Source organism: Phyllostomus discolor, chromosome 11, assembly GCF_004126475.2.
Source record: "Phyllostomus discolor isolate MPI-MPIP mPhyDis1 chromosome 11, mPhyDis1.pri.v3, whole genome shotgun sequence".
Classification (NCBI taxonomy): domain Eukaryota; kingdom Metazoa; phylum Chordata; class Mammalia; order Chiroptera; family Phyllostomidae; genus Phyllostomus; species Phyllostomus discolor.
Genome location: NC_040913.2, coordinates 79,077,963 through 79,101,254, shown reverse-complemented (window position 1 = coordinate 79,101,254; position 23,292 = coordinate 79,077,963). Strand labels below are relative to the sequence as shown.

General features: G+C 37.5%; 1 protein-coding gene and 2 long non-coding RNA genes across 3 annotated transcripts in view; 2 read left to right on the top strand and 1 right to left on the bottom strand.

The window, feature by feature from the left end:
* TNKS (tankyrase) overlaps positions 1 to 23,292 on the top strand; it is a 173,776-nt gene that overhangs the window by 69,954 nt on the left and 80,530 nt on the right. The window lies entirely within an intron of this gene.
* LOC118497439 lies at positions 1,677 to 23,290 on the bottom strand. The gene is made up of 3 exons (XR_004899968.1): positions 21,390 to 23,290; positions 13,287 to 13,294; positions 1,677 to 1,688 (listed from the first exon to the last, which is right to left on the bottom strand). It is a non-coding gene; the product is annotated as an uncharacterized LOC118497439 (long non-coding RNA).
* LOC118497437 lies at positions 3,665 to 8,573 on the top strand. The gene is made up of 2 exons (XR_004899966.1): positions 3,665 to 7,163; positions 7,329 to 8,573. It is a non-coding gene; the product is annotated as an uncharacterized LOC118497437 (long non-coding RNA).

The following is a 23,292-nucleotide window of genomic DNA, read 5'->3' as shown; positions in this document are numbered from 1 at the left end:
ATCCCTTCCGACAGAGTTTTTCCTCAAAACAAATGGTTGTGTTACCCACTTCTATTACCAAGTTAACTTTCTCCCTATGAGGCTGAGTTGAAAATATTTCTAGATTTTTATCATCCCGCTCTACCGATAGGTTTGCCATTGTCCAGTAATGTGGTATGATTAAGTCTGAATGTTCGCAATGTTATTATTTAAAGCAAATCTTAATACTGTTTCATCAATTCTTGAAGTTTAACGTTCAGGAACACTGGGGGTGTGTGTGTGTGTGTGTGTGTGTGTGTGTGTGTGTGTGTTTAGATAGACCTGTCTTTAATTGGTCTAAAAACCAACTAGGCTTTCAGAGTAACCTGTGTTTACAAACTCTAAGTTGCTTATACACAGCAAAACAGCCTATCAAACAGTTTTTATTGGTAAGATGTCAGAGCAGCTTTCTTTTGATTCTGACCAGTCATTTCTCTATTGGCTAGAAAAGTAAAATAAGAAGAAAGAAACTTTCCTTTTAGTTGAAATAATGAAATATATGATCACTTTAAAATACACTACATAGTTGTTTTTCTTTCCACTGTATAATCTTGTTCATTTAGTCCTTTATTTGTATGGCTTTCTGGATTTTTCCTTGGTATTTTTCAATGAAAGATCTTACTTTTTTGTCATGTAGGAGAATATAATACATATTTATTATACTTTATGTGCTTAATGCAGTTTAATAACTTTTATATTTATCTCCGATTTAATTAAATGGATTCATCAACCACTGAGGCTCTTCCTCAGAAACTGCCATGAATTCTCAGTGTCATAGGTGGGGGATTTGGGTTCTTGTGAGTGCATTACAGTGAGTGGTGCATTTGAGAGTGTGCAGAAGCAAAACGACTTCTTTGAGTACTTACAGTCCCTATGCTTAGTATCTTTCATTCATTTTCCCTTAAGACGCTCATTTCTACATACGTGTTTCAGTAAATTAAATGTCTCAACACAATCAGGAAAGTTTAGGGGTAATGGGAGATTTACTTTTATTTGCTCAACAAAGGATAATTTCAGAAAAGCATCATGGACCTTTGTAAATTTTCCCCATTATATTTGAGCTCCTTAGCTGAAAAGTGATTCATGCCAAGGTTATGTTTATCTTTAAATATGAGGCTATACTATTTGAGTTCTTTATTGGAGGATTGTTCACTTACCCCTGAGCGTTTTTAATTAGACTATAATATTGGAAAGTAAATAAATTACTGTCTGACTGGATTCATTATATTCAAGAATCTGTCTTTGGTTATTAGTGATTGAGAATTAAATTGGCATCCTAAGAGTGCTCCAAGACAGGTTCATTGTTTTTAAAAAAATTTATGAATTTGTACTCAGGAATAATTTTTTCATTATCAATTAAATGTTCTTTTTGAGAAAGAAAACAGCGCCTTGTATACGGGAACTGTTGTGACAGCTGGGCCAGACAAAAAGGTCATTGCGAACTCACAAAATATCAAACATCATCATCTGGCTAACATGAGAGACGGCTGCTTTTTTTTTTTTTTTCAACCCAGTCATAGAATTGCCCCCATTTTCCAACAACTTCCAATCTAGAATATACCTCTGCTTCCTTAGGCCTTCCAAACAACTCTCAAATGCCAGCATAGAGCCTCTCTAACACCCTCTTACGGAGTTGCCCCACCCTTCCCCACGGTATGTGTTCTCCCTCACTGTGTAGCTCCAGGTGTGATTTTGGTGGTCTTTGACTGGACAGCACTGACGCTTTCCTTATAGATACTTCTTAAGATAAAAATTATTCTTCCAGCATTTAGGAGTTGAATGCCTTGTGAACTTTCTGGGCCAGCAACAAATAGTCTAAGGTGGTGGCGGATGGGTCAGAATAATGCCATCCTTCATAAACATGGCCAGCCCTGAACCATCTAGCGGTAATTTGTCAGACTGTTCCCGTATGTATAAATGTCTTTTAATGTTATCCTTGAAATGAGACTTAGTTTAATTAGTTTAAAATATTGAGCACCATTTTTTTTCTGTCATTTTTTAGCTCTAATTTCTCATCAGGTTTTTTCTGGAGACATTTTAATTCACTATTTAAAATGAATTAATAGTACCTTTAGTAAAAATGTGTTAACTCTTTCTACCATACGAATCTTGGTTTATACCTGCAAAGAAAATACTGTTCAATCAACAAAAATTCATGTAAACTTACATCAAAACATAGAAAATTCGTTATTTTACCTTATTTGGAGAACCTACCATAATAGCAACCTGACTAAAAGTACGTAAGTACTGTGTACTTCTTTATACCCTCTTGTCATAAAGTAGCTGATTACACTATACTCCCATTAATAGTAAGAAAAGATGAATATTTTATTTATTTTTATATAAATTTTAAGTCAATGAAAGGGAAACACAGATCAAGTAAAACCCAAAATCTGGTTTATTAAAATAATTTAATATGAGAAATTATTCAGATAGGTTTATGTTACCTATATTTTGACGTCACTTATAGACTCTTGGGAAGTCTGTTTTTATTAAAAATCTATTCATTAGACATAGTCTTGAAAAGAAATAGAGTTTGGGATGACACCACATCACACACATTAGGATGGCTACTATTAAAATTAAAAAAAACCAAAATAACAAATATTGGTGAGGATGTGGACAAATTGGAACTCGTATGTACCATTGGAATGGTAAAAGGGTGCAGCTACTATGGAAAACAGTATGGAGGTTTCTCAAAAATAAAAATAGAAATGTTGTGATCCAGCAATTAAACTTCTGGGTATATATTCAAAAGAATTGAACACAGAAACTCTTAAGAGGTATTTGTACAGTCACATTCATAGGAGCATATTAGTGAGAGCCAAAGTGTGGAAGCAGCGCATGTGTCTGTTGAGAGAAGAATGGATAAACAAAATGTGCTGTATACCAAAATGTAGTTTTAGTCATTCTTATAAAACCTCACCACTTTAATTAGTCCAGTATTCTCCTGGAGAAGGAGGAAAATCAACAAGCTCTTTGCATAACATAAATGGCTATATGCTTGATTAGTTTATTGATTACTATTAAAATTTTTTTCTTTCCACAGTAATTCAATTAGATAGGTTCTGAAAAGCTAACAAGCTATATACACAGCAAATCAAACTTTGTACTGGAAAGTGTGTGTGTGTGTGTGTGTGTGTGTGTAGTCTATCTGGAAAAAGTCCAACCATTGTTAATATAACAAGAATGGTTGTGCAACATTGATGTAACCTGGCAGCCAAGGAGAGTGGACCGGAATACACCTGTGTGAACAATGACGACTTCATTGTATTAGTGAGTGGGGGCGGTAGACGCCTTTGAGTGAGCGTGTGCACTGTGTGGCCATTGCATTCAAAATGACTGAGTGAGTAGAGCAACGAATCTGCATCAGATTTTGCAGTAAGCTTGAATATTCCTCTGTGGAAACTATTAGGATGATTCAGAAGGCCACAGCTATGGGCAAATGGTGGTGATTGGCAGCTTCATCAAGACAACATGCTCACTCATGCATCATTTAGTAAAACACCAAACCACCCAAGTGACTCAGTCTTCGTACAGCCTAGATTTGGTGCCCTGCGGCTTCTGGCTTTTCCCCAAAACTAATCACCTGTGAAAAGGAAGAGATTTCAGACAATTGATGATTCATAAAAATAGGACAGGACAGCTGGTGGCGGTTGGGAGAAGTGTTGAGGTCCCAAGGTGCCCACTTTAAAGAAGATTAAGATGTCATGTTCTGTTTACAGTGTTTCTTTGTATCTTCAACTATTGTCTCTATTTTTCATACCACATGGCTGGGTACTTTCTGAATCAGTGTAGCTTGTTTATAATTTTTTGACTAAATTAAAAGTGTACCATTTTCAGCAATTTCCAATTGCCACATCAAGTTTTGTGTTTATTTATCCTGATTTACTTACAATGTTGTTTTCTAAATTTATATCCTAATGGTATCCGGTTGGGTTTTTTTCAGGAATTTCTTATGTAATCTTGTAATACTTTCATTTGTAGTTGTAAACCTAAGTACAATGTGCTCCTCCACTGTTGCCGTGGGGCTTTCGCTAGATAAGACATTCTTTTTAAGAAATATACGCAACTCCAGGATGGGAAAGTGAAGTGGGTACTTTTTTTATTATTATTATTAAAATGGAAATGTAAGAATGAATATCAAATATGTTCCCTGACTTCTAGGAGCCCAAGTTAGGCAAGCAAGAACAGATCCCAAAATGATTTTCCGTACAATACAGAAAGTATTACAGGGCACAGAGGAAGGGGCAGTTGATTCTTACAAATGACTACAGCCAAGGACTCAGCATTTTCTGTTTAGGCTTGAGGCTTAGTATTTTTGGTCTAACATTTTTGTGTATTTCCCCATTTAGAATATTTTGTTTTCCCATATTTTTTTTTGCTCAACAATATTAAAAGGATGTTGCCTTACATGATAGTGTTTGGTTTCACTCTCCAGTTGCTTCTGCGTCATCACCTAAAAGCTTGACACAGGATAACTGAAATGAACAAACTAAGCAAAAGAAAAAATATGCAATTCTTCTCCAGCTTGTTCTCAACAACAGTATCGTTCTACCAAGCACACAGCACTTCCTTCTGTGTCCATCCAGCGGCATTGGGAGATCCGAATCATTGTGCCGTGGACACAGGAAACTGCCGTCTCGAATGGGGGTGAAAGTGTGCCTGCCTGTGTGTGCACTGGTGTGCTCGTTGGGGGCTTTTTTTTTTTTTAATGTTCAAGCTTGTATGATCTCAGAAGCTTTACCTGAAGATGTCAGTAGGCAGTAACTTATTTACCTTGAGTTCCAAGAGTGCCCTTTCTTTAGTTTTCCTCCCAAGGTATTAATTAAAATCTTGTTAGTAAAGAAGCAAGATATCTCCAATCTGCAAATCATAGTGTTTTGTGCTTCATTTAGTGTTTACTCTGTCTGGTACACTAGAGGTGTGTACACCTACTCACACAGAGGCCTGGGTCATCAGTGACTAGCAGACCCAATCCTGAAACCAGGCTGGTGATGTCATTATTAAGAAAGTAACAGTTAGACGAAAGGATTGTGGGCCACGTTTACAGCTGTGGCATGGCCTTACGTCGTTTTCTGTGGCCTTGTCCGTGTCCCGTTAGAAACCGTCATTGTCAGGAGGGCTGACTTGCACTTCTGCAGTGTTTATTAGCATAGTGCTAATCCAAGATTAATTTTAGTTTTAGTTTCTCTCAAACCTCATGTTTTAAAATACTACTTACTTGCATATTAACCTTTAGTCAAATTTCATAAGGATTGCTACATTGCAGGGTTGGTACATTTTGAAATCTAATGTTAAAAATTAACAAAAAACAAAACATGAAATATAGTAACAATTCATATTTTTCATTATGGCTTATCATTACTGATACATGGAAATACTCGAAGCTGTTAGAAGTCGGTAGGTCACCAAGTAGTAAATTTAAAAATATCGAATATCTATATGATGGGAACTTAGTACCAATACATACATCTTTCTTTTTAAATGAGGTTTTCTCTCCAGTGAGGAAACAGATTTGCCCCTTGTAAGGTTCCATCAGTCTCAGTGGGGTTCTGTCTTTTTTGGTAAGGAGGAGAAGGGAAAGTTCACCTGCGTGATTTTTCTAATTACCTTCCTCTGAATAGCTTTTACTTTTTCTAGGAAATTATTTAAAAGTCTCTTTTTTCCCCCACGATTTTATTAATGTGGCATACATCCACTTTTATTCTCATCGTAATTACAATATTCTAAAGACCCCGCAAAATTTTTAGAACAGTAAGATCAAGTGCCCTCACCCCCTCATTTTCATTATATAAAAGCTATTTTGTTATAAAGCTTTATCATAAAGGGTCTTGGACAAACCTGTTTTCTTACATTTTAACAACATTAGGTTTTTTAAATTAAAATTCTTTCATTGAAGTTAATGAAAAAGAAGTTCCATTTCCCTGGTTGTTTATAGGGAGAAATAATAAACAGTTAGCAAATCAAATACTTTAAAATTTGAAAATCATTATTGTTATCACTGTCATTATTATCTCTTGTTGGAGGTTTACTATGAGTCAAGCATTATTGGCTTTTCTATTTATATTATCCCCCATGCTCAGAGCAACCCATGAGATAAGCATTATCTTTCTCATTTTACAATGAGGAACAAGAAGCTCAGAGGAGGGTTAAATGGTTTGCTCAAACTCCTATGGCTGGGTAGTAGCAGATCCAGGATTCATTCAAAATATCTGGCACAAAAGGTGATGCCCCTTGTTATGACTAAGCATTGATTCCCAAGCTAGCCCCTGGCCCTGTCCTCCATGAACATGTGCGTGCACTCATCTTCGTAGTGATAGTATTAAAACACAGACTTGAACTGAGTAAATTCGAGGCTCAAACTGTCTTTATTCAACGTTCATTTGCCAAGCAGCGTCCTATGAGCAGATGGAAAGGAACGGGATCCCAAGAGCTGTACAAAATGAAAGCCTTTTATAAGCCGAAGGAAACTTCTAGCAAAAAGTGGATGGTTTCAGGCAAGGTCCTTTTTCTGTAGGGCCTGGAAGGAGTTCGTTGGGCAGGTTACCTCCATAGTGCCAACTGGGTAGTTCCAGATTGACAGGTTAAACATCACATCCGTGGGAGAGGCTGAAAACTGCAGTTAGGTTAGGCGTTAAATCTTGGTTTGATGATGTGCACTTAGCACAAGTGACTCCATTTTGGGCTTGCTGTCTCTTTTCAATAAAAGTCATAAAGTTACAAGAAGAATGAGATTAAAAACAGTGGTAATATACCATCCTGAGTTAGAGCTCTTTAGCTTCTCTTTTCAATAAATGTCTGTTCAGTCTTATTATTATTATTATTAACCCATATTATTTAATATCAAAGATTACTGTAAAAATCCCAGAGTCAAATGTTTTTGCCAAGAGACTTTGTTCTTGGGTCAACTTATTTCTGAGTGAGGTACCTCTTATATAATGTGCATTTTAAAGGGACTTGTGAATTACATAAAAATAAATGTGAACATTATTTTATAAAACAATATGAAGTAAATAAACTTGAATTAAATCATATTAGTGTTAAATTATTTAGAATCTACTTAAGGCCATTTTTTAATTTAAAAAGTAGGATGGAGGCTTCAGCTGCTAAAGATAGGTTTGAATTTGATAGTTTTTTAAAAGGTGAAAAAGGGGAAGGGTTTACAGGAACAAGTATAAAGGACACATGGACACAAACTGGGGGGATGGAAATGGGAGGGAAGTGGGGAGTGCTGGGGGGTGGGCTGGGGTGGGAGTAAAAGGGAGAAAACTGTACTTGAACAACAATTAAAATTAACAAAATAAAAGGTAAAATGGGAGGCACTTAAAGGGAATATAACAGAGCACATTATAAACACTCATGAATCAAATTACCATTATTTAACTGACAAAAAAGTTTGTTGGTTAAGGGTACTGACCATATAAAGGCAAAAGACATGTGTGGTATCAGGGTCTGCTGGATTCAGAGACTCAAACTATTTCACGTACCTGACTGCCACTGGTTCTTTAACACACCCGCCGCCGTGTTGGTCCGCTTTCTGAGCATTCCTCTGCTGCCTTCTCCGCGCCCTTCCCCGACACTTACACCTGCTCCTTCCTGCATTCGTCCTGTTCATTCGCTGTCTTCTCTGTTCTTTCTGTTCCCCCTTCCACTGCCCAGTGGCTTCAGCTGCTCTGTCTCCTTTTTCTGTGTGATTTTGTTTTCTTACGCTCTTCACGTGTTTGAAGCACATGGCTATTGGCAGCTCTGGGGATACAACACTATAGCTCTTACTAGTTTTCTCGTGTAATATGAGGGCTCTTCCCCAGTTGTATAGGGAAAAGTCTCAGGAAAGAACCCTGAGTTGTATGGGGCCTACATCTGTACCTGGACCAGTCACTGGTCTGTGGCTGGAATGTGATGGCTGGTCAGGGGTGGAACAGGATTCCGTGACTGAGAACTTGACCAAAATCACAGAATTGCCCTAAAGGAGGGGCAGTTCCCCAAAACGAGGGAGAGAGTGCTTACCAGAAGAAGGGTTTAACGGGCATTTGGGCAGACAAAAAAATAGCATGTCTACTGTGCTTTTGTACTTAGATTTATATTTTCCCTAGTTCTAACCTAGTACTAATACCTAAAAATGGAATATTCCTTATGTTAAAAAAACACATGATGTTATAAAAAATTAAATTTTAATTCCTTTGCAGTCGAAAAGGAGGTATGAATGTGGGTCCTCAGAATTTCATTGGAATCTTTCTTTCAGAATACACAAATATGTTTTTGTTAATAAAGAATGTTTTTTAAATTATTGCCAACTTAAACAAAAAGAGTAGCTGCCTTCTTTAGACAGTCACTGTATATTCTTTTAAACAGCTTATTCTCCAAAAGAAGGTCATGCCAGGTAGAATTCTAATTGTTGCTTTAAAGTCTATGATCCTAGGTGTTAAATTTCACATGCCCTGTTGAAGAAAATTCCTTATTCCTAGCAGCTTCTAGAGAATGCCTTTGAAAGCATAATCAATCTATTTCCCACTTACAGAGGAACAGTATTTGAGAGGCAACATTCATTGTAGCTGCCCATCTGCCATACACTTGGCTGTGATAGGCACAATACCGGGTCCTCAAAGATGTCCATGTACTAATCCCCAGAACCTGTGAGTGTTGCCTGCCCTAAAGGGTAAAAGAAACTTTGCTGATGGCGATTAAGGTAAGGATCTTGATATGGGGAGATTATTTTAAGTGATCTGGGTAGGCCCCATAAAATCACAAGGGTCCTTACAGAAAGAGTGGAAGAGGGTCGGACAGAAAGAGATGTGGGGTGGGAGCAGAGGCTGTAGTGATGCGGGGCCACAAGCCAAGGAATGTGGGCATCTGCTGGAAGCAAGAAAAAGCAGGAAATGGACTCTCCTTAGAGCCTCCAGAAGAAATGCAGCCCTGATGATCCACTTTAAACTTCTGACCTCCAAAATTATAAGAATAAAATTGCATTTTAAACCATTGCATTGCTAGTAATTTGTTACAACATAAGTAACCTAATACATTGACTAGGTGACCTTCTATTGTTCAGATTTCTCATCTATACAGTGGGTGCGATAATAGAACAGGAGCATTATTTGAGAATGAAATGAGTTCATTCGAGGAAAGTGCCTGTCAAGTAAGATTTTATGTATAATGTCACATGTGAACTAAATTTAGAGACCTGTGGTTGTATCTACTGAAAAATAGTAAGAGTGCGTGCATGTATAGTTGAAGATGAAATTTATAATTAACAAGTGTACAGCTGTCTCATGAAAGTCACACATACAATCATGGATCTGGAAGGAGCCTTAGATTTATAGGTTACCTAATCAAATCCATCACCCCTTAAGGATTCTATATTCCAACGTGGCATTTCTGTGCTATATATAGCCTTACAAGCTATCTACATAATTAGTCCTTATGGAATAACTTAAATGGTTAGCAATATTTGCCCCATTTGTTAAGTCAAATACAGTAACTTCTTTTTAGATCTCCATTGTATATGGATGGCTAAGAATTTTTCTTTTTCAGGGCTTTCTCTGAAGTACTAATAGTAGCAGTTAGAACCCTTCCTATAACAGTAATCACCTCTACTACTTCAGTCTTTTATACCGTAGACTAAATAACCTCATTCCCTATTCTTTTATTCTGATAGAACATAAGTTTCCACTTACAGTTTTGTAAATTCATCACATTGATTCACAGGAAGTCAAACCATCTTCAATGTAGTTTCATCTGGGCTAGTATTAAAGGAATTTTTAGTCTTGATTTATATATGTGAACAATTGACTTTTTTTTAATCCTCACCCAAGAACATGCTTACTGATTTTAGGGGGGGGGGGGGGGCAGAGAGAGACAGAGGAAGAGAAACATCGAAGTGAGAGAGAAGCATTCATTGGTTGCCTGTCCGAAGTGCCCTGATCGGGGACCAAACCCGCAGCACAGGCGTGTGCCTGACCGGAAATCAGACCCCTGACCTTCCGGTTTATAGGACGCTGCTCTGACCAGCTGAGCCACACCGGCCAGGGCCAGTTGACTTTTGTTGGTTCTTTAGTTCTAATGGCAGGACATTATATTTAATTCTCATTATTTATGTTCTTTTAATGCACATCGTCATTTGCCATCATTTTGTATCCTAAGCTCAGGTTCCTTGAGATCAGATTTTGTTCTTTCATGGATACCCAGCTGTTCCTTTTCTTCAAATTTCCATTGCTTTTAAGTAGTCGGCAAGAAAAATGATGAGTTTACCACGTTTTTTGGTCCAATGCCTAGGACTTCAGAGTCACTAGGCATGGTCTGTATTTCCTTTGGTGAAGTTGCGCGTCTCTACAAGGTTCCGTAAAAGGGACCAGTGGCGTGCTTGACACCTTGTCTCAGCATCCTCTCAGCCACTTCCTGGCGCACGCGTTCAGGTGGGTAGCCTTCAGGAAAGCTCGTGCTGCCTCTCCGGGTCATCGGTAACCACCCCGGTCTTCCTTCTCTGGGTACTGTTGCGTGGTGCAAGGATTCTTCAGGCCTTAATGCTGTGAATTCTCATCAGTATTGCATGTTTCTTTCCCTTGATTACCTACTGAGAAAAGCCTCATTTTGCACTATTTTCTGGTCGTTAATGCTCTGTACTCCTTATGTTTTACTCACCACTGAGTCTCTGGCCATCTTGGTATCTATCTCATAAACTTTATTATTGGATTCTTTTCCCCTTCCTAACCTCATTCCAGTCTTTACTATTCTCCTTCTATCCGACTTCTTCCTTCATTTCCTCCCTTCCCTTCTCTTTCCCACACATGCCTCCACTCAAGTATCTGCTCAGAAGCCATGTTCTGAATTTCAGAAGTTCCCTGCACCTTGGAGCCCCTCTTATCTCACACAGAGAGAATTTGCTTACTTTAGTGCCAGTGTTTGCTAAGTTCTGTATGTCCTTTATTTATTATGTTGTTTGAGCACGTAGTAATTTTAGATGTGCACTGTTCCCCAGTGCGGGAGGCACTGGCCACAGGTTGAATGTGTGACGTGGCCCTAGTGCCACATTGGAAAGAATATTTTGTATATATTGGGTTGAATAAAGTGTATTATTAAAGTTAGTGTCTTCTGTTTCTTTACCTTTTTAAACATGGTTATTAGAAAATTTAAAATTAATTAACTATGTACCTTGCATTATATTTCTACTGGACAGAATTTGTAGACACTATAAATTAAAAGGAAATGCACAAAGAGGTTAACATAAAGGAAAAGATAAAAATGAATTTCACATTAAAAAATAATAAAATACATAGCATTCTGCAGCCGTGTTACACAGGTGTAACTGCCCCTTACGTCTTCCCAGGCCCAAAGAGCGTGGCTGCGTTATTTCACAATCTGACGGAGGTTTACAGTAACTGACTCTGATTTCTCAGATAAGGTGAAATTACGCTTGGAATCGTCTGTATTTGAATGCATAAAAATGTGTAATATATTTCAGAAAGAAACTCCATGAAGAGCAGAGGAATTAAAACAAATTAGCAGCTCTGGTGAAAACGTGGCTCTTCAGAGTGGTTTAGTCACTGCGTGCTCCAAGAGAGTTCATGTTTATGGCGCAGTTTTTTAATAAAGCCGAGTGGTACGTAATTTCTGTATGACAGTAGTTGGAAAATTCGTGGAAGGAAAATAAATCCATCAAACAGTAGAAATACCAAAATACTCAAAAATACATTTTCCCCTTCCACTGTGTTTCTTAATATTTGATGTGAAATAATGTATTTGTATTAAAATCATTATTTCAAAAAGAATTCATTTTCTTAAACCAGTATACAGATTTATCTCTTTATTCAACAAACTTGTATGTAGCAGCTGCAATCTCTGTCTTTGGCCATCTCTGTTTAAAAATGGCGGTGAACATTTCTTAAGGACAGATTCTATAATACAGTTATGGATGATGCAAAACTGAAACCTAACCCTGGAAAAGCGATAGTTAACCATCAGTGTCTGAATGTCATGACAAGGTTGTGTGCATGCAGGGATGTGTATCTCAGGTTAATGTGAGCAGCTTTCCAAAAAAAAATAAGAGGGACAAGAGAGTTGTGAATAATCATCTATCAAAAAGATCATATCAAGCACCAAAAATTTTATAAACCTAATTTTTGCCCTCGAAGAAATAATAACGAGGTACACAAAGAAGACAAGAGTGTCGACTTAGATTTCATGACTAAATATTCGATCATCTTATACATGTTTCCGATGGGAATGTTGCTGGCCTGTTTTGCTAGGTATTTAAAATAAGAAGGAACTAGACTCTAAAACTGATACCAAAGGATGGGGTTAAATATATTTCAGATAAGCAAATTAAAATGGACAGTTGACATGTGGCTTCACGCCCTCCCTACGTAGGGCAATGCTTCTCAGTGAGATAATTTTAAGCTGATCTGAAATTGAACATGTCCTACTTCTATTTCTCCTGTTTGCCAGTTTAATTAAAAATATTTTCCCAATTTATATTTAGATGGACTTGAAACAGCAAAATACTACAAAATAATTTTTTAAAAATATGTAAATATGTGCTCTTCATTTTCTCAACTTTAAAGTATTTCCTTGATATTTTCCTGAAATAATAAATACCCTCCCATATCTTTTTCTCAACTAATCAAAATAAGGAAAGTAATTTATGAAGAAAGTTAAAACTGACACCATTGTGGTAGTATAATAAATAAATAGCCCATTCTATTAACTTTATAATAAAAAATTGTGAAGTAAATTAAATGAATGTTCAACGGTATTGGGTTTTTTAAAAGCTCATATTAAGCGCAGAAAAGGCACAAACTGGCTTTCCAAACATTGTATCTCAATAGCTCTCTCTTTAGTCTTTCCGATACAATATCCTAGTTCCTGACACAGCATCATGGTCATGCCCTAACAGTAAAAACTCACCGAGGAGCACTGAGTGAGGGGAACGTACCTTGTAGAGGAGCTGTGAACCCCCAGTGTCTGCTCGAGGTTGGCTGTACTAGAACCACAGACTGTTCAAAATCAATAATTAAATAAACCAGCTGTATTATTTAAGTAGCTTATTTTAACTTACTGGGCATTTCTCAGTACATGAAGTCTGAACCTGCGGTGATATGTCCAGTAAGTACAAGCCGAATGAACAAAATGTTGCTACTTGATTATGTTCAGAAAGATTATTGGGCAAAGTATTAATCTAAGATCTAGATATAAATATTTTAAATTTTACCATTAGTTTATAGCTTTGTTATGTGATATCCTTGGTCGCTTCTGTAGCTAACACATCAGCTTACAAGCTCTGCTGCATTTTGATCCATTAAATGCCTTCTCTCTGCCTGATACTTTTTCCATTCTTATTGTCACCACTTCCTGTCCTTTTCCCCCCACTGTCCTCCCAGTTTCTACGTCTTAAACGACTGAGTTACCAGGTTAAGTTCAGTTTTAATCAGCTTACTACCCTGCTCAAAAAAAAAAGACTCCCTATTTCTATGCCTTGCAAGGTAATGTTCAACTCTACAACCTAATATTCAAGGTCCTTTAAAGTATAGGGCAAATTTATTTTTTTAAATTATTATTCATTGTCCCCCATTCCATTTCACTTTCCCAACATGGACTATAAATTTGACCTCAGTCAGTTTTCCCCAAATATATCTTGCATTTTCCTGAATTTCTTTGCTCATGTTGATAATTATCCAAACTCCAATGCAGTGCCACATGTTAAAGTCATGCCCGAGAGTGCATGGCCAACCATGTATGTGATTTACTCTATGAAATCACTCCATAGCATTCCAATGAAAAAACACTCATCAAAGGACATATATTTCTATTCAAGCTTTGCCATTACATAGTTTTAAAATTTTAGGCAAGTTATTTACCTATTCGAGGTTTTAACTGAATCATGTGTAAAGTAAGGATATCAAGCCAAGTTTATCTTGTCATGCCTGTTCTAAGACTATATTTAGAATTAGTATAATTTAGAGGTTCTTTTTAAAAACAAAAACGAAAACAGATCCTTAACCTATGGTAAGTTTGTGGTCCAAAACGTCTGTAAAAATTCTAAAACTGCAGGCAAAAAACTGAGTTTATGTTCAAATGTTCAAAGTATTTTCTGTCTTGGAATAGCCTAAAGCTGCTCTCATTAGCTCTTTAAAGTGGTTCATGATCCAAGAAAGGAACTATCATTTCCCTGATGTGAATCTCATTTTCACAGAGACATCCACTCTGTCCAGTCCCTCTGTCAGTCCCAATGGTAAACACCTAAACAAGACCATAGTGCTTAGCTCCAGTATCTTCCATCAGTGGTCCTCAGCCACTCCTCCTCCACACACCTGACAGATAACGTTTCCACGGCTGATAGAGTTCCACGAACAAAAGTCGTGCACTGCAGCTGCTAAATGCTCGAGATAACTGCGGGTGTGGTGTCTCTCCTGGTGTGCAAGCTCTGATTGCATCACTTTTTCTCCTGCTGGTTCAAGATTGAGTACGTGCTGCAGTAGCAGTAGCTGTATTATGCTTGGCATATTGTAGGTAGTGAAAATATATTTGTTAAATGAATAAATAATGTTATTCAAAGGAGAACTAGTAAATGAATGTCATTTTAAAGAAACAATGAGAGTGGGAATGGAAGAGATTATGCCCAGGATAATACAATTAACCAGACTTCACTAAAGTCAATTAACTCTGACCCTGAATAAAAGATTTAGTGACACTTTTGGGAAGATGGAAGAAAAAAGTAAGCTGCACATTTGTAGCTGAAGAAGTCATAATTGGTGCTTCTCGAGAAGACCAAAATTGCAAAGTTACCACATCTTTCAGAGACTGTAAACCAAGGACAAAATAGTCAAAGGATAAAATGCAATCATACGCAGTAATCACAATGAAGATATGACAGTCCTTACATCATTCAAAGATAGTCACTTGGACTTGTGCGTTAGCCTTTGTCTCCTTCGTTCCTTATAGTTGATACAAGAAGCAGGGGTTGACAGTGCAGTTAGGCGTCTCATTAAGGCTGGGCCCTCAGCAGGCTGATGCGGTGGGGAGCCAGGCACACTGATGCGAGCAAGGACTGCAGGAAGGTAATTTTCTTTTCACAGATAATGGTGTGGTTGCTATATAGCAAAATATACTTTGTTCATATATTCTCATAGGTCTGAGATTACAGGTCCTATATACCAGGCAGTTCCTGGAATGAATGAAGAGATCAAATGTGTGTATATTTCCTGTTTAAAAAAATGCATAAAAGAGAGGGAGAGAACAAGTGAGAAATGAAGAACTGAAAGGTACTAGAGCTGAGTGGCCCGCACAAGAGGCACCGCTGGGATTTCTAGCTCAGAGGTCGTAGCAGTACTATCTTATTTCTCAACAGTCAACTTTTCCTCCTTTGTTTTCATTCCTTTCCATAGGTGGAATGTCCATAATCCAGAATTAAGAATTTTTTAATATTTAAAAAAGGCATAACTTGCCAGTTTTCTTGTAAACATACATGTACCATACAATCCAAACCCCCACTCCAAGGTATTTGCCTAAGGTAAATGAAGGTATATATGTCCATACAAAATCCTTTCTGGATTTTTATAGTCACTTTATCCGTAATCACCAGAAGTTGGAAACAACCCAAATGTCTATAAACTAGTGAATGGCTAAGCAATCTCAGGTGCAGTCATTTACTGGAGCACCACTTACCAGTCAAAAGGGACAAGTACTTACCCGTCCGAAGACACGAATGAATCTCAAAGCATTTACGTCACATTCTATAAAATGTTAAACTCCAGGGACATCAGATCAGTGGTTGCCGTGGAATGGGTTGGGGTAGGAGATTGATTGGGCTGGGGCCTGGCCTGGGGGACCCTCCTAGGTGACAGCAGTGTGCTGTCTGTAGGTAGTGGCCGCACAGCTGTATAAGTGGGTGAAAAGTCACAGAACCATGCACCTGAAAGGGGTCAGTTTTACTCTATCTAAATTGTACTTCAATAAGGAAATAAAATACGAAAAGACATAGTACATCCACGATGTCATAAAACACCCCAGTGGAGTCTAGGGCCGTACCCTAAAATCAAAGTCTCGTTTTTTTGAAATGAAATATATGTTTGCTATGTTATGCACTATGTGGCTCAGGTTTTGCTGCCAAATGAGTTTTAGAGCTTTTTAGATTTTGGATATGAAAATAAGAAATTATGGTTTGATCACTACAGACAAAGGACCACTTGTATAGGTCAAAGAATATAAAACTACTTATTGGCCTATTTTGGATCAAATACAGATTTTACTTTTCCAAACCACCTCTTGGGAGACACACATCGTGATAGTCAAAAGTCACTGCCCCCTTCTTCCAGCCCCGGCCAGCCGGTGGCTCGAATCAGAGGTGACGGCGTACATAAGGGTGGACACTCCGGGCATCCAGACTCAGTGCGCGGTGTCACAGTCTGCCTCGCTTAGAACGAGAGCTCCCTCCTCCCTCTCCCCTTCCCTCCCTCTTGTCTCCTGTGTGAGGCATCACACGGTCTTTCCTTAAAGCTCACACAGACTTGGCAGAATATCTCATTGGTTCACAACATCCTATAGGAGCATCTGTCTTAACTTTTAATGTCTACATTCAGAGAATGTATATATTTTGTAATACAACTTTTTTTTACCAGTATGTATTTATATTTATGCTCCAAATTGTAATACTTACATTTTAACAAAAAAATAAGTTTCAGCAGAAAGTCTTGAGTCACACTTCAGATATAATTGACAGAATGTCAGAAACTGGTATAAATTATTTAAAACCTTGATTATCTATAAATGGAATGTGTATCTTAGAAGTTGTTGGGGTTAAGCGAAGTCATATTATTGCATTCCAAGAAATTGATTACTAACAATCATTTATTGGTTACATTATGTATTTTTCAGAGCCTTTGTTATGCTTGAATGTTATATTGTATTTTTGAAATGTTTTAGGACATTGGTTTAGGTTTTTGTGTTGACATGGAGTATATTCTAATTTTTACCTCTTAAATATTGTGACACAAGATAATAAAGTTATATTTGGGGGTCTTCTTTCTTTGAAAAATGATTTTTAGCTGTCCTGCAGGGAATGGGACACATCTCCATTTCCTGCAGGACATCTAAAAATCACTAATCAATATCATTGATTCATTGAATCAAATTCATTGATTCACAGCTAATCAATAAATTAGAGAATTCTTCTTAAATAGTAATTTTCTTGGTTTATGTCTGGTTCCATACTTAGGTGAACTTTTCTTTTTTTGATTTACCAATACAATAGAGAATCATGCAGTTTGGGTAAAATTGCTTTATACCTACTCTATAATTCCAGGTACTACTTTTTTAAATAGTTTAGTAGAGATTTTTTTCCCAAGGTAATTTTATTTTTTCCGTATAGTCTGCTTAGAGCAACATTAAAATTGTCTTAGAAAAAGATCTGAGCAATGTTGAGAATCAAATACAGGATGAGAATTTTACAGGAAGCTTCAAATACAGGATGAGGCTTCCCGGAAGCGTAAGTGACTCCCGGGGTCACACAAGGAAATCGATGGCAGCATTAAGGACACACTCCAAATCTTTTATCATATAGCACAGTGGTTTCCCTTGTATTTCATGCTGATGAAGTTGTGTTGTACTTAGGAGGGAGAAAAAAAAGTTTATAGAGTTTGGACAGTAACAATTTTCAGAGTACGAATAATATGGAAAGCATTTTGTTAGAGTAAAAGATGACTTCTTAAATTGTCATTAAAATCACTCTAGAGTAACACGGTCCCAAAAAAGGTTTCAACTGTTCTAACATTCTGGCTGCCTGTCCAGTGCGATGGGCACAGGCCACACATGCCAGCTGAAAATTCTGGAATGTGACTAATGACTGAGGAACAGAATTTTCATTTTGTAATATGTTTTTATGATTCACTTGAAAGTTAGTAGCCATGTGAGAGTTGTGGATGGTGTATTGGACAGTGCACTACAGCGGTGATTAGGATGGTATTGTAGCACAGGTCATGTTCGATGTTACCTAATTTTGGCTAGTTAAAAGGTGAAAGTTGTAGGCGGCAAAAGAAGGAAAAGATCTTTACCAGGAAAATACTCTGTTCACGCCTAGAAGTTGAAAGCCCCAAATTATTCCATGTTTAGAATGGCTGTGGAGTGTTGAATTTATCATCGTTTGAGACTTAACTGATGGTGTGGACTTGGAAGCAAGTACCAAAATGAGTGTGAAGAATGGTTGGATTCAGAAATAGAAAAAAAAGCATTGAGAATTCCAGTAACTGTAATTTTCCCCCAATTGTCTGGAGAATATTTATGAAAGATTGCAGAGACAAAAAAATCCAGAATTCCTGGAGTCATTTTTTATATGTAGCAGATCAGCAGTTAGTCGGAAATTGCTCTTGGTGGGAGACGTAGCTTTAGGTCTCCTGGTGCTTTAGTGGAATTCCCTCCATAACTACATAGCTGGTTCTGAACTTTCAAACTTAGTGAAAACAACTAATTTAATATTTTATTCTACACATAGACTGTCAGTTTAGTTATAAGAATCAGTTCATCTGTTACACTTGCTAGTACCTTGATGAAAAAATATCTATATGAAAATTAACTTGTGGTACTACTTTCTAATTGGCAACAGAAAGTCTTATACCTGGTAACTGAGGTTCTTTTTTTTAAATTATTTTTTAATTTTTCAACTAGTTAAATTTTCAACATTGTATTAGTTTCAGGTATATAATCCAGTGTGATTAGACATTTATATAACTTACAGAGTGATCACCCTGATAAATCTAATATCCATCTGACTCCACGCGTAGTAATTACAATACTATTGACTGTGTTCCCTGTGCTGTATTTTGCATCCTCATGACTATCCTGTAACTACCAATTTGTACTTCCTAATCCCTTCACCTTTTTCACCCATCCCACCAGCCCTCTTCCCATCTGGCAAATGTCGAAATGTTCTCTGTATCTATGAGTCTGTTTCTTGTTTGAAGTCTATGTATAGCTCTTCCCTTGAGATACCTAAAGCAGGAGGAATTAAAGCATGCTGTGGGAAATGCAAAATGCATCGATCATTTGAATAGACTTGGTATGGATTTTCTTCCTTCCTTTTCCCTTGGTCCAAAATATTTTTAAAAACTAAAATTGCCTTTTTTCTCTTTGCCCATGTTTGCAAGCTCATATGAAAGCACCAATGCGCCCTGGCTGGCGTAGCTCAGTGGATTGAGCACGGGCTGCGAACCAAAGTGTCGCAGGTTCGATTCCCAGCCAGGGTACATTGCTGGGTTGCAGGCCATAACCCCCAGCAACCGCACATTGATGTTTCTCTCTCTCTCTCTCTCTATCTCCCTCCCTTCCCTCTCTAAAAATAAATAAATAAAATATTAAAAAAAAAAAGAAAAGAAAGCACCAATGCTTTAAAATAGTTTTTAATGGTAATGTTTGGCTTATATTATATAAATGTTTAATGTTTACAGTCATTGTCATCATTTTTAAAACTGTTTTATTGCTGTTACTGTTTTGTTACTCTTTTGTTTACATTGCTTTTTTGAAAGCTCAGATTTGTTTAGTTTGCACTCAAATATTAGCCTGTTCAGGGCCTAACAGATAGTGAGTTAACAGTCATGAAACCTTAGACAATTCACTTAACTGTCTAGTGTCAGTTTCATTATCTGTAAATGAATCTCTTGCGGATGGTCCCTTAGGAGAGTGATTCTGAAACTGAAGGTGAGGTGACAGGAGAAAGGTGACTTTCAGATCACACCCCCATGGCCTGTAAGAAGAGATGTTACTGATTAGGCGTGTTTTATTCATGGCTTCAAAGTAGAGAAAAGAGAGGTCATAATTCTTTTTAATTCCTCACTGCTTTAAGAATTTGTGATTTCGTGATCATAATCTTTCCATGCTCTTCCATCCCAACAAAACCAAATGAACCCATGTTTACAAAATTAAGCCTACTCAGATCCTGTCAGTTGGTAAAGAAAGGAGCAAAAGCCCCTCAAAATGTTAAAATTGAGGTAAGTCAGTGATCATGACTTCTATTTATTGAGATAGGTGTTCTTCATATTTATTCAAAAAGTCATTTGTCTTCTAACCACCTCAGAGAAACACAAAGGGCAGTTTCACTTTAACCTGTATTTTCACCGTCTCTCCGACGGCGTATCTCTTTCACACGTCAGCACGTAGACCCCCCGTCTGTGTGCTCTGTGCGTGCGCCTCTACATGTGTCCTGTCAATGCTTTACTAACGAGAACAGTTCAGACTTTTGAAAGTAAACTTTTGGCTTGCTTATTCTTTTTATCCCACTTATTTTATTCTAATCAAAGAAAAATATTTTAAGCCATCCATTTCTCCATTCCTGCCTGCTATTATCTTGACGATAATTGCCTGGTTTCCTTTCTGGCTGATCTATTGCTAGCCTTTATCTGAATGTTATGAAAGAATACAAATGCTCCGTAGAGCATCATAGTCTCAATCAGAATATTTTCAGATTCTCAGCTTAAGTGAAGAGAACCTGAGGTTTGGCTGTTGAGTAAGGAGTTCAGATTTGTTGTCAGAATGTGTAAGGACCTCTGAATTCATTATGTTAGTTGTAGCTGCGATGTGGCATTTGAAAAATAGCTTCAACTGTTTATGGATTGTGGTCCTTGGGCACCAGATAGTGGATGCTGGAATGTATTGCAGAAGAGCTGATTCAAGTTCCAGGATCTCGAACAGTCCCCGTAGAAAGCCATTTGTAATACCTCTGCCTGACTCTCCTGGATATACCTAATTTTCCTTTTTGAAAGCTTTGTTTTATCATCGACTTATCCATGAGGGAATAATATTTTTGGAAAAATATGCCTTTGGAGAAAACATCAATGAGCTATACTTAATGAGAAGTTTATGTAGGTAGACTGATTTGAACTTCGAAGATCCTAAATACTTTGCAGTTTTATTACCTGGCTTAGTGGAGTCATGCTTCAGTATGACTTAAATTTCAATAGTAGCTACTTTCAGTGCCCGGTTTTAATGAGTGTGTACTGTATGTCGGGGTGTTTACACTTACTCCAAAATGTAAACTGTGTCAGAATTCATCGTCCCATTCTGCCCACATCCTCTTTGCCTTGGGCCACTTTCCTTCCCGACAGAAGTTTGGTGGAGTGCAGCATGGAAATCGTTTGCATAATCTCAAAACTCATAGATTTTTCCATGTATTTTGTACTCCCCTGTTAAATATTTTCAAAATTTTTAAAAATATTTTCATTGTTTTCAAAATAATGTTCAGATTTCTGAGACGACCATTCATGATCTTTCTCATTCTTCTCGGCCTCGTTCTCACCCATCCCCCTGCACGTGCCCCTTGTTTTAGGGTGGCAGGGAACAGGGTTACTTCGGCTGCTTCCTTCTCCCCCGCCCTCCTTCCCCTGAGGACGGACCCCTTGTTCCTCCCTCTTCCATCACAGGAAGGCTTCCTTGAACTATACTTACTTGCCTTTTATTATTCCCATGTAAACTAGCCTTGAAGCTCTTCATAGCGTGTCATTAGATTTTTTTATACTCTGCTGTAATCTTCTGTTTACTTGTCTACCTCACTTCATAGACAAATAGTCCTTGAGTTCAGAGGTTGATAGTGTCTGTTTTGCTTTTGACTCTGGCATATAGGCCTTTCAAAGGAATGTTCATTGACAGAAAGAATGACTTTTATCGATAATTCATAACTTGACTTGCTTTGCTCTTGATTGTTAAGGTATTTGAGGTTATGGGTTATACTCCTTTCCTCAAAGGAGCTTTTTAAAGTGATTCACTAACTGCCATATTGCCAACTAAAATGTTTATTAAAGATAGGTTTTTGGCTTTGAGAAGTCAGGAACTTTATTGTGAAGGGACATAATAATGTAAATCTTAAACTGTCAGCCAATTAAAGAATCTGGAATCCAATGTGTGGGAATCGGAAGGACCCCTTGTGATCCCAGGTCACTCATCCCGACTCACCTGTGCGCGCTGTGGAGCCTGTGGCATTCGTGGGGCACAGAATTTCCTCAGGGAAGAGTAGAGGCTTCGGAACTTCTTCTTTACTGGAAAATAACTCCTTATAGTTTTTAGATTTTTAACATGATCTTGGAGAAGCAAGACAGATTGGGTATAGAACTTAAACACGGGCTTGGTGGCCCTGAGGTGTCTCTGTAGTCTCTGCATCAATACCCTGCGTTTTGTAACAAAACAAACAAAATGCCGGGAAGTGTCTGCCTACAAGGAAGGTTTTTAAAAATAATTTAAGTTTATTTCTTAATAGCATTAAAATAAGATTATTTCTTTAATAATATAGCAAACTGAGTCGGTGTATTATAGCTGAATCATAGCCCTGGCTATTCTTTTCATCTTTGAATGGACAAATGCTATAGTATTAAAATTCCTTGTTCTTCAATTAAGCTTTCCAAAGAATCTTGTTTGTTAGATCTTGACTACTCTAGGAAGTTTGTATTGAGGGTCTTAAATTATATACCTCTGTTCAGCCTGTGATATATTAAAAAATAGAATGAAGAGAAAACATTTACATCTCATTAGTTGGATATCTGCTCATTGTCAGAGATCCTAGCCTCCTTTCTAAAAATATTTTTAAGATTTGTTGTTTGTTGAAATTCGGTATTGAATTTGTGTCAAGTGTACAGATTACAGCACGTTAGAATATTACCGTCATCTGAGAATGTATTCACTGTTTTGGGTTTTGGAGCACTGCCTCCAAGAGGTTCATAGCATTTGGTACGTCGTTCACGTATTGCTAGTCTACAGACCTATCCTAATCGAGGCAAAGGCTTCAAGCTTCTGATTTTTTTTTCCTACCGCAATAAAGCTCAGCAATGGTAATTAATGGATTTTTTTTAACTCTCCGTGTCTTTACAAATAAAATTGAATTTTTTGAAGACAAGTAATTCATACCTTTAAAGAGCCACATTATTTTGCTTTTGTCTCAGAATGTATTATGCTTCACAAGTATACTGTGACAGGCTGAATAGGAAAGCGGGGGAGGGGACATTGTCTTCAGCTGGCATGCTGTTATCAGAGGGAATGTGTTTCTGGACACGAGATTTAGCATTCATTGGTTGTCTGAAGAAAGCTATTTCATCTGAGGATTGGACAAGAAGCTGCGTCAATTTGCTGCCCGTCTCCAAGGCACTGGTGATGCTGCCTTCACAAGCTGGCTAACGTCACGGCTCCATCACCCAGCGGGGTGTGGACTATCTTTTTCTGTTCTTCTCTGTTTAATTCTCTATTTGCTGCCTACTGCATTTCTTAATCTGTCTTCTGCCAAATGCTAACAGCATGATATTTTGCAATCAT